The sequence below is a fragment of the Cyprinus carpio genome, chromosome B3 (genome assembly GCF_018340385.1).
Source record: "Cyprinus carpio isolate SPL01 chromosome B3, ASM1834038v1, whole genome shotgun sequence".
Classification (NCBI taxonomy): domain Eukaryota; kingdom Metazoa; phylum Chordata; class Actinopteri; order Cypriniformes; family Cyprinidae; genus Cyprinus; species Cyprinus carpio.
In genome coordinates, this window is record NC_056599.1 from 8,082,007 (window position 1) to 8,092,992 (window position 10,986).

Below are 10,986 nucleotides of genomic sequence, written 5' to 3' on the forward strand. Positions count from 1 at the left end.
TCTGTCAATACTCCATGCAATCACAATCATGCCATTAAAGTAGTTTACATTTGGATTTGTTTGGATGTGAGTTTGTTTAAAAAATTCATTTGTCATTTATATCCAGTGAGTAAAAGCTAAAGGAAACATTGCTTTTCCATCCAAATCTCAATAAATGTTTCTTTCACTTTCTTTCAAAAACCATGACAGCAAAAACATGACTTTTTTATAGAGTTTTGGTATTTTCTTCAGTAAAAAAAAGCTTGGATAAGAAAACATGAAAAATCAGTACAGGAATTAGAAAACCATATAGACAAACTTTGTTTGACATGTAAAACTTAGATTTTATGAAAACATTAACAGGCCATAAGTATCCACGATGTTCTATGACTACTGCATAATTTAAAGTTGAATTGGGAAAAAAAAACAAAATAATATTTATATCTTTTGAGAAGTGTAAATCCAGTTTTGTGAGTATTTTTCTAATTTATTTTTCATTTTTGGTCTTTTATTAAAGGTTTTCCGGAACTACTAATTAAAATGTAAAAAGTAAAATAAAAAGTAAAATAAAAAGTTCATTTTTGAAATTTTCAAAAAATAAAATAAATAAATAAAATGTCCTGATGGTGCCATCTGAACTCTTTTCCAGCATATACATTCTGTGAACAAAATGACTCAAGAAGTGTCACACTGTCTCTTTAACTGGAATATACCAACAAAACAAGTTCTCCAATGACTAGACAAGATATGTAGACAAGCACAAGAGGGTGTGAAAACAGCAAGGCACAGTGAGAATATAAAAGTTTACTATAAGGCACAAGTGAAGAGCAATAAAAGACCAATCAAGACATGATTTACAGTCTGTGAAAATACAGTGCAAAAAGACTGCCTTTTTGTCTTGTTTATAATGAATGACATTTAACATTTCCACAGATGTATGTCTTCTTAAAAAACACTTGTAAAAGTCTTGTAGAGTGAGTAAAATCTGACTTTTGCTCTGATTCCATCTAAAAGTTTGTTTATGGTAAAGGTCATGACTGCTGCATGAAACACATAGGATATTTCTGATCAGAATTATAACATAATATTAAATATTCTAGACAGGAACTGACGTTTCAGTCTGTGTAAACAACTTTTGGGCAAGAGCTGATCTTGGCGGTGACGCCCTCAAATTTGCAAAGTGTGTCGCAGCTGAAATACTCCTCAATCATCAGGCATTTACTGGACAACAGACTTGACTGTCTTTCTTCTGAGAACTGTAAAAAACATTCCTGGAACCTAATAATACAAATACAACACACTGATGTTTGCATGATTTTCTGTGTGTTTCTAGAAGACAGACAAGGTAAGAACTCTAGTTAAGTTCTGCTAACATTATACAAATTCACATAAAATATATGGCTTAACAACAGAGGTGGGTTGTAACGAAGTAAATTTACTCTGTTACATTTACTTGAGTACAGTTTGGGAAAATTTGTACTTTAAGAGTAAATGATTAAAAGGATTCAAAGGTGGGTACTTTTACTTTAACTGGAGTACATTGCAAATACATTATATTATATACAATGTGTGGGAATATATATGATGAACGTGGGATGGATTAAATAATTGGCTCAAATGGGTGAAAAGTGTACTAAATGTTCAGAAAAGTGCAGACTATAAGGATGATCAGATCAAAGACCTCAAAGTATTGGATTGTATGACTTCAAGAAGCTACCCATACTGTAGGATTTTATTGTATTGTATTCGGGATGGGAATTACCCGAGGTAATGACTGGACTGAACTGATTTTGATTTATTAGAAATGTTGGTAACACTTTCTATGAAGCCCATATTTATAATACATTATAAGGGTATTCTTAAGGCATTATAATTAAAAACCTTATAATATGTTGTATCATCTCATGAATATTCATGAGAACAGTTTTATTATATTATATTATTTACTTTATTTGTGGTAATAGCTTTTAAGAGTAAGATGATTTATAACACAACGAATATGATGGCATCAACTTTTACACTGGATTATATTTCTCATAGTTATAATGTATTATAGGTTTTATAATACATTTTTCTGATGCTACTTTACTTAAAGCGGTCAAAGACTACTTATAAGTAATAATAAAAATAATATTTTTTTTTTTCTCTCAAACAGCCATAAGATCAGATATCATGGCTGAGTTTCACAAAAGCTTCGTAAGCCTAAGAAGTTCGTAAAAACGATTGTACGACTGATCTTAATATTACGGCCTGTTTTCCCAAAATCATCGTAACTTAAGTAGCACTTGAAAATCATCGTAGATCTACGAGTGCTCTGGAGTAATCGTAAAGCCCTAAGTGCATCGTAAGAAGACAGAGTTACACGGTCACCTGCAGGACAATTGACAAATTGCACCTTTAACTTTATTTAGGTTGCTGGTTTCCGTGCAAGTCAGCAAGTATAATATATATAGGCCTATATAATATATTATTATATTATTATTATTATTATTATTTAAAGTATAATATTATAGCCTACGTATAATGCAATATAATATAATTTATATATTTTTTTGATATATATTAATATATTAGATAATTTATTTTATTAATATATAATAATATATAACATAATATACACAGCTTACACTCAACCAAGGTCCACACCTGTTGCTTCACCCTGGTACAAACACTACTATAGTTACGACCCCATTCTAAGGTGACATTTCAGCACTAGACAAATGGATAGCAACTCCTAAGTAGCACTTAAAGCATGGCTACATGCGATTGCTTTAAGTGCATTTTTGGGAAACACACGTAAAACAATAACGAACAATCGTAAAATGACTCGTAGAAAACGCTCTTAAGTGCTAAGATCAATCTTTATCAGGAAACCCGGCCCGGTACATGCGATTGCTTTAAGTGACACATTTGCTTTGAACTATTCTTATTGTAATATCTGTTATTGTAATATCAGTTTGATTATTTAGACAGCTGTGACAAGTAACTCTGCAACTACATATCATTTACCATCCATATCTCCTGATTCAAAAGGAAATAATTAATATATGAAAAAATGCACTATCCGGCTAACATTTTTTACCTAATATGTGTCCCCTAACATATCAACTAGCAGTCATTAGAGTATTAGTATGCCTGCTACTTTAAAAAATATGCTAAAACTTTATTTTGATGGTCAACCAACAGATAAACTGACTATAAGTGTCTTTGCAAGTACGTCAGCTTATTCTGCCATACTAGATTCTACCATTCTTTAGCATACTAATACTCTAATGAGAGTTTGTTGGCATGTAGTTGCAAAGTTGCTTATAGTCGATTGATTAAGGGGACCATCAAAATAAAATGTAACCATATAAAACATTGCATTTTATTTCAGTTGGAGTATTAAGCTCAAATCATTTAATTAACATAGCTCCACAGGAAACACTCAATTAACTCAAATCAACATCTAACCACTCACAAGCTGTTGTAAGATACTGTGCAGATCCTAAATAAACAATGTCAAGATATGATACAGTCCATTATACTGTACATGAAGTAGATTAATATGGTGTTCATTGTGTTTATAAATAATCATACCCTTAAACTTATAACCACAAATACGTAAGTATTATTATGTATTATAATTGTTGTTATGATTATTCATGAGTTGATATAACATATTATAAGATATTTAAGTTCGCTCAAAGAAAAAAAATGGCGTCGCTTCTGGAGGCCGCAGTCACTGAGGGGCAGAGTCCAGACAATTCGGCGGGTTTTTTATTCCGCACTTTTAGTGTAAAAGTGAAATTACACCAAATAACAACACTGAACATGAGTACTGTTTAACACTGTGGATTGTTAATTCAACTCTTGGGGAATTAATAACTGTTAGAAAAAAGTACACTCCCTTCGAGATGTTTCCTCTTATTGTTTGAGTGTGAGTGATCTCATCTCATATTTTACTCTTGCCCTCCCTTTCTTTCCCCTTGCTTTTCTCCCTCCTCCCATCTGTGCTCTCTCTCTCTATTCTCTAGTCCTCTATCTCTTTACGTCAATGTATACATGCATGTGCAGATGATACATAGAGTTCAATCGGTGAAGAATGGTGGGGGCCCTCTGTAGGCCCAGGTTTACTGAGTTTAGTTTGTCCTTTATTGAAAGCTGAAGAGTCCCACTGCCAGTATTATTTCTTATATGTCCAGTATTTCCTGATCATATGTTGCCTCATCTAACTTGTTGTTTTGGCTCATACTCAACACATATGTAATCTATATCTTATTGGTTGAAAGGGCTGTACCAACCTTATTGTATCCTTATTTTATACTCAGTGTTAGACAATAAAGATTTGAAGTGAAGGTACATGTATACTCAGATTTTGTGTCTGTTGTGCCTTTTCTTCCCACGGCCGTGAACACTTTTCTGGTGGACTGAGAAAACTTTGGTGGTGACGATACAGAATGGGATCATTCTAATACTTAATATTTTAACAATAACTTTTAACACTGCAAATATTACACTGCTGATTTTTACTGTGTAGCAAATACTCAAACAACAGGAGACACAGACAGCAAAGATGACAAAGATGCGTAAGCTTTACCTTCTTGCGGCACTTTTCAGAAAGTGAATGTATCAAATTTTGTTTCCTGTTGTGGTGAATTTCTTCTCAAGTCACAAAAACATCAAAGAATCTCATGTTTCATTTGTATATGCTTCATGTTATATTTAGAGCATAAAAATAAGAAGTAAGAAAAACTAATAAAACTGTCATAAGAATTCAATATCCTTGAATAAATTTCCATTCCAGTTTACTATTTCCATTCTATTAAAAAATAAGAATTTCTAAAACAGAACAAGTGAAGCACAATAAAATGCTGATCAATAGCTGATGTGAGAATAAAGACTGTTTTATAAATAACTGTTATAATGAACAACGATCAACTTTCCACAGCGACTTGAAACACATAGGATGTTTTTGATCATAAGTAATAAGATAAAATTACATTATAATATGAAATAATACAATCATTTGCATCTTATTTTACATAATCTGTGAAACCAAGAAAGACAAATTCCCACAACATTTATTATAAAATCTATGGCAAACAGATTTTAAAAATAAAAATAAAAAATAAAAATAGATTTAAAAAATTTATGCTAATCTACAAAAACACGCAGATCAAATATAATGCCTGTTTCAGTTTTCCAAAATCAGAAAAATATAAACAATTAAATCTAAAACTGCACAAGTACAATGCTAATAAAAACATTTCCATATTAGACAGTTGTGATAAGGTATAACTGCACTGTTGTCCAAAAAAAAAAAAAAAAAAAAACACTTCATAATGGCACTTGTTTTTACTAGTGTATTATAGAAAATTATGACATTATAATGGTATGTGTTTAGAACCGTTTTTCTACTTCACTTCCTGAACACAAAAACTCTTTATAAGCCTCTCAAAACAAGATATTTAGGTCTTCAACCTCTCCCACACTCCCCCTACTGTTACATTTCATACCACACGCTGAGAAAGAGTGTCTGCACACTGTTGTAAAGCCACTCATAGTCATATGGCAGGCATTTCAGCAGGATGTTATAGAATTGCATATTTAATTTCTACAATTATTTCTCCCTTAATAAATGTTAAAAGTTGGGCATATTATAGGAGCCATCTGGCAGCTGGCTTTAGGCCATTTAGGCCCATAATACTATTAATAAAAAGTCTTGAAATTGTTCTGTTTAGTAATGAAATCTGTTTGTGCGTGTGTGTGTGTGTGTGTAGAGCAGTACAGAACTGGCATAAAATCAGAGCAGCAGAGGCTTCTGTTTATCACAAACCTGTTGAAGTGAGTGTATATTTCTGCCTCTAACTGAATCTGCAGTCCTGAATTAAGGAGAATTTTGAATTTTTTTTTTCCAGAAGTGGACACATTATTTTAGCCAGACCTGAAGAGAAGATCCTTGCTGAAGACCCTGAAGAAGTAACTAGCCTACAAGATTGAGTCAAGAATGATTTGATCCTTAACTTTTGTTCTTTAGGTCACTCTGTTGCGTCAAGATGGAATGTGCTGGCTTTTTTAGGAGGCAGCATCCTCCTGAATCTTTTGAGGAAGGGGAAAGAAACTCAGCTGATGACAATTTAGATGACATAGTTAATGAGTTGTTATTGTCTTTTGATGAATTTAAGAAATTAGATAAAGCTAAAAAAGAGATTGAAAAAAAATATGACATTAAACCACAAGATCATAACTGCTGGCCAGAAGATGATATCAAACAAGCTTGGAAAGAAACAAAAACAATGGGTAAAAAAAACAGACAGAAAAAAACAATGGGCTCGTGTGATCTTTTTTCAGGTGGGTAAAAAGTTTTGTTTGTGATACTTGTAAACAAAATGCAGCACAGAAGAATCGTCATGTTACAACTGATGAACAAGACTGTGCAACGACACCAAACTCAGAAGACACATCATCTCAAAGCAGTGATAAACTGGAGACAGTGGAGCTGATGGAGGAGATAAGCAACAAACAACAAATCAAGGGCAAACAGGTAGTGTCAGTCAGGGCCAAACTGGGACATCATTTCAGCCCAGGAGACAGTCCAGTGGGAATGATCCTGGTGCTCCCAATGACCAGTCCGGGACGGATGGCAGTGCAGCATCAGAAAGAGAAACAGGAGCAAGGAAGCGTAGATTAAATGAGCGTAGATTAGATGACACCATCTACATACGTATCCCACTCACAAAAATGTTTGGCAATAAAGCAATCTCAACAGAAAAAAGAAACAAATTTGCATTCTCTATATAAACTAATAGATAGACCTCCTGAGAAAAGTAAACAGGAAACAGATGAAGAAACAGAAGAAACTGAAATTAAGAAAAACAGATTTTATGTCATGTTATTCAACAAAGAGAAAAATCATGCTGAATGGGTGTATGAAATACTGAATAAGAAAACTTTACCTTTTATTATGAAAAACCAAAATTTAAAGATGACCAAAAGGATCCAGACTTCCAAAATCCTGAGAAAAGGAATCCAGACTATGATCAAGGTCATCTTGCTGCGGCTGCCAATCATAAGTGGTGTCAGGAAGCCTATAAGGACACTTATTTGATGAGCAACATAACACCACAGAATAAGAACTTAAACAGAGGCGCCTGGAAACATTGGAGATTTACTGTCGAGATAAAATATTCAACAGTATGTCTGTAATGTCCATGTGTACACTGGACCACTTTACCTGAACAAAGAAGAGAAATCGGGTGAGGAAAACTTTTGTATGCTTCACAGTAGTGAAATTGATTATGAGGATGGGAAGCACTGCCAACTCACTACTTTAAAGTGTTAATCGTGGAGGATGAGGATGGACTGTAAGTGACTTAGAATGTTTTTGGATATCCAATAACAAAGAACAAAAGTACAAACCATTGGACATTGAAGAGATTGAAAGACTCTCTGGTCTGATGTTTATAGATAACAGTCCCAAATTGACAGAGGTGGACTATACAAAGACGACGACATGGACGGGAAACAAAGGTGAAACAAGTGTAACAATAGACGTCACAATAAGCTCCTAAGAAAAAATGATGAAGACGTCCATCATTAGGATCTTAATGAAGAATAACTTCTATTGCAGTGTAGCAGTGACAAAGTACATGCAGCACTTTGGATTCAGCAGATTCAGAATGAACCCTGAACATCCTAAACTCAAACCTTTTATACAGTTACAGTTTACTACAGTTACTGCCCTGGCTGTTGCCTAATGGTTAGAGAGTCGGACTCCCAATCGAAGGGTTGTGAGTTCGAGTCTCGGGCCTGCAGGAATTGTGGGTGGGGGGAGTGCATGTACAGTTCTCTCTCCACCTTCAATACCACGACTTAGGTGCCCTTGAGCAAGGCATCGAACCCCCAACTGCTCCCCGGGCGCCGCAGCATAAAATGGCTGCCCACTGCTCCGGGTGTGGTGTTCACAGTGTGTGTGTGTGTTCACTGCTGTGTGTGTGTGCACTTCGGATGGGTTAAATGCAGAGCACTAATTCTGGAGTATGGGTCACCATACTTGGCTGAATGTCACGTCACTTTTACTACTCTTAATGTAAATGAAGTTGCTCCTGTCCTAACAGCTGTGCTCTGTATGTTAATGAAGTTCTGACACCTCTTTGTCTGAGATGGTTCTCGGTGTCCCACACTCATTCATATTCTACAACTGGTCACCATTTTCCTCAGGATGTGATCATCCTAAATGATCTAGAAACAATTTAACTGTTGACTTTCTTATTCTGTATAATAATTAAGCCATTTTGGGAAATGAGCATGATTGAACATTTATTTTTGGAGTGCAATCTGGGCCGGGGCAGTCTTATGTAGACAAACTTTGGTTAATGTATTTCTTTCTTTCTTCATAAAAATATTTTTTATTATTATTTTTTGATATTTAAACTTAATTCAAATAGCACAGGACAGCAGTGCACACAGAAACCCCAACACTGAGTAAAAAGCATCCATTGTGGAAGCCTTGTGAAGTGTTTTTGAGGAAATGCAAATTGTACAGTTCTGCTAATTTTAGATAAGGTTGTCTACTTTGAAGAAGCTAAAATATGACATAGTTTTGAATAATTTTATATATTTTTTTGTTATACTTAATTTCCATTCTTCAACTTTGTGTTTAAAGTTCTGATGACTTTTTTATTATTATTTTGTGGAAAAAACACAACAACATGTATCTGAGTGTATTAACAGAATTCGGTGAGTCTGTGTTTCAATAAGCAGTTAGATATTTGCTCAAATTTATATCATATCTAGTTCTCTGTACTGTTCCTTAGAGATTTCTTTGTGCTGTGTAATTGTTTTCTGAGACAAAAGCACACTTTCTCCATCACGGTGACATACATATATATAAATACAATAAAATCAAACAAAATAAATCTGACTATTATTTTGTATTTTATTTTGTCAGGCCCATTATTATGCAGGACGAAACCTGCAAAAATGAAAAAGAAATAAATATGGCAAATAAATAAATAAATCCACATTTCCTACACAAATAAATACATATATTTGTAATTTTGAATGTAGTTTCTGTATTTATTTTCCTCACAGTCATGGGAAACCTGGAAATATCAGGGAGTTTGAAAATTGTGACACCCAGGCCTGGAAAAACCAGAGAAAAAAGTTATAGATTTCCTTTATTTTTGATGTTTTTTTATTCATTACACTCTTTACTAAAATACTAACTGAAGCGTTACATTGCACTGGATTAAAACTAATTATGAAAGTTTAAAATAAATCTTGTTTATCCCTGCCTATTTTGAGGCTAATAGTGAAATGTGATCTCTTTGCTAATTTTCACATATAATTATATATATATAATTATAGAACTTTTTTTTAGGAGGGTAAGAACCTTAATTTTCCTCTTGACCACAGATGGTGACAAAGCCTAATGACACAAATTTGTTAGTGAGCTAAACTTGAAAAAACCTCCAAGAACATCCTCATTTGTAAAAAACAATGTACAGTATATTTTATCACAGTGTCATTCAGTTTGGACTTTTGTTTTCATTTGCATTTTTTTTTTTCCCTGCCTGTGTTTGCTGTCATGGTTTCTAATTAGATTAGTCAGCCCATTCAGCTGTGTCTTAATTAGTTACAAGCAAACAAAATGTAAACCACTGATCTATATATAATGTTCTCTGTTATAGGTCAGTGGTGTAAACAAATACTTTTTTTCAGAATTAGTTGTTATTTAAGCTGTTATTCAATAATTCCACAGGCTAAGAACTATACTCTAAAACAACTTCATAAGTCATCACAACCTAAAACTGAGTGAAATAATTCAGTCTCACTCCACTGTAGCTGTTATATTGTTATGTTATATTATATTATTATAATGTTTTCCTGTTTAAAAAGTGTTGAATTGCCTTTCAGATTCCTCTTTTTTGTAATTATTTTGTAACTTTATACTTTTTTTGCCATTACAACTGAATTTTTAATTGTGTCCATTTGATTCGCACAATAGTATGTTGGGTGACGATCCCATGCATGCTAAACTAAAAAAAAAAAATATGTGTTATAGTTTATCAGTATGGACATTGGGACTTCTTCTTCCCCCATCTACGATTATCATACCAATTACCAAGTCACTGAAACAGTGATTTCTACAAGTATACATTTTCAGATTTGTTGTAAATTAATAAATTAATTCCATTATACAGGATAAATGATCAGCTGTTCATTGTCATAAATTGATGTTAAAGGTTCTTTTTAATCAATAAAAATTATGCATGAAAGTAACTTTAATATTAGTATACAAATACTTGATACAGCCAGCTGACAATGTTCACACACACACACACACACACACACACACACACACACACACACACACACACACACACACACACACACACACACACACACACACACACAAACAATTAGGCTATGCGATTCTAATGTCAATGCCAAAAGGAAAGGGTGATTAAAAAATTATAGGCCTAAGTAAAAGTTAAGAAATTAATTGGTCACGAACCAAGTTTTTTTTTTTTTCTCATGATCATAATTACTTTAGATTCTTTTTAAAAAGTGAAAACCCAGTAATTTATTTGTAGAAATAACAGAAATACTTAAATTAATCTATAAAGTAGGCTAAATGATCAATAAATAAATTGCTGTAGGCTAATTGAAAATGCTGAACTTGATTATTTAAAAATCAGCGCTCAGAGCAGTGTGACTTCAACCATTTCAAGGTTTTTTTTTTTTTTTTTTCCAATAACCTGCATAGTGACGGAAGACGAACTCATAATATTCAAAAGACAGTCTCTATTTGCCACCTACCAGTGTATGTAACTTGCAAAAAGAGTACGCATTTTCAATATCAAATTACTTTAATTACTTTATAGGGATACTCCACACCAAAATGAAAGTTTTGTCATTATTCACTTAACCCCATGTTGTTCTAAACCCGTAAAAGCTTTGTTCATATTTGGAACACAATTTAAGATATTTTGGACGATAACCGGGAGGCTTGTGACTGTC

General features: G+C 33.3%; 1 long non-coding RNA gene across 1 annotated transcript; it reads left to right on the top strand.

The window, feature by feature from the left end:
- Nucleotides 1-1,206: 1,206 nt before the first annotated feature.
- LOC122136460 lies at nt 1,207-7,691 on the top strand. Its single transcript, XR_006154140.1, has 3 exons — nt 1,207-1,324; nt 5,742-5,805; nt 5,880-7,691. It is a non-coding gene; the product is annotated as an uncharacterized LOC122136460 (long non-coding RNA).
- The last annotated feature ends 3,295 nt before the right edge of the window (nt 7,692-10,986 follow it).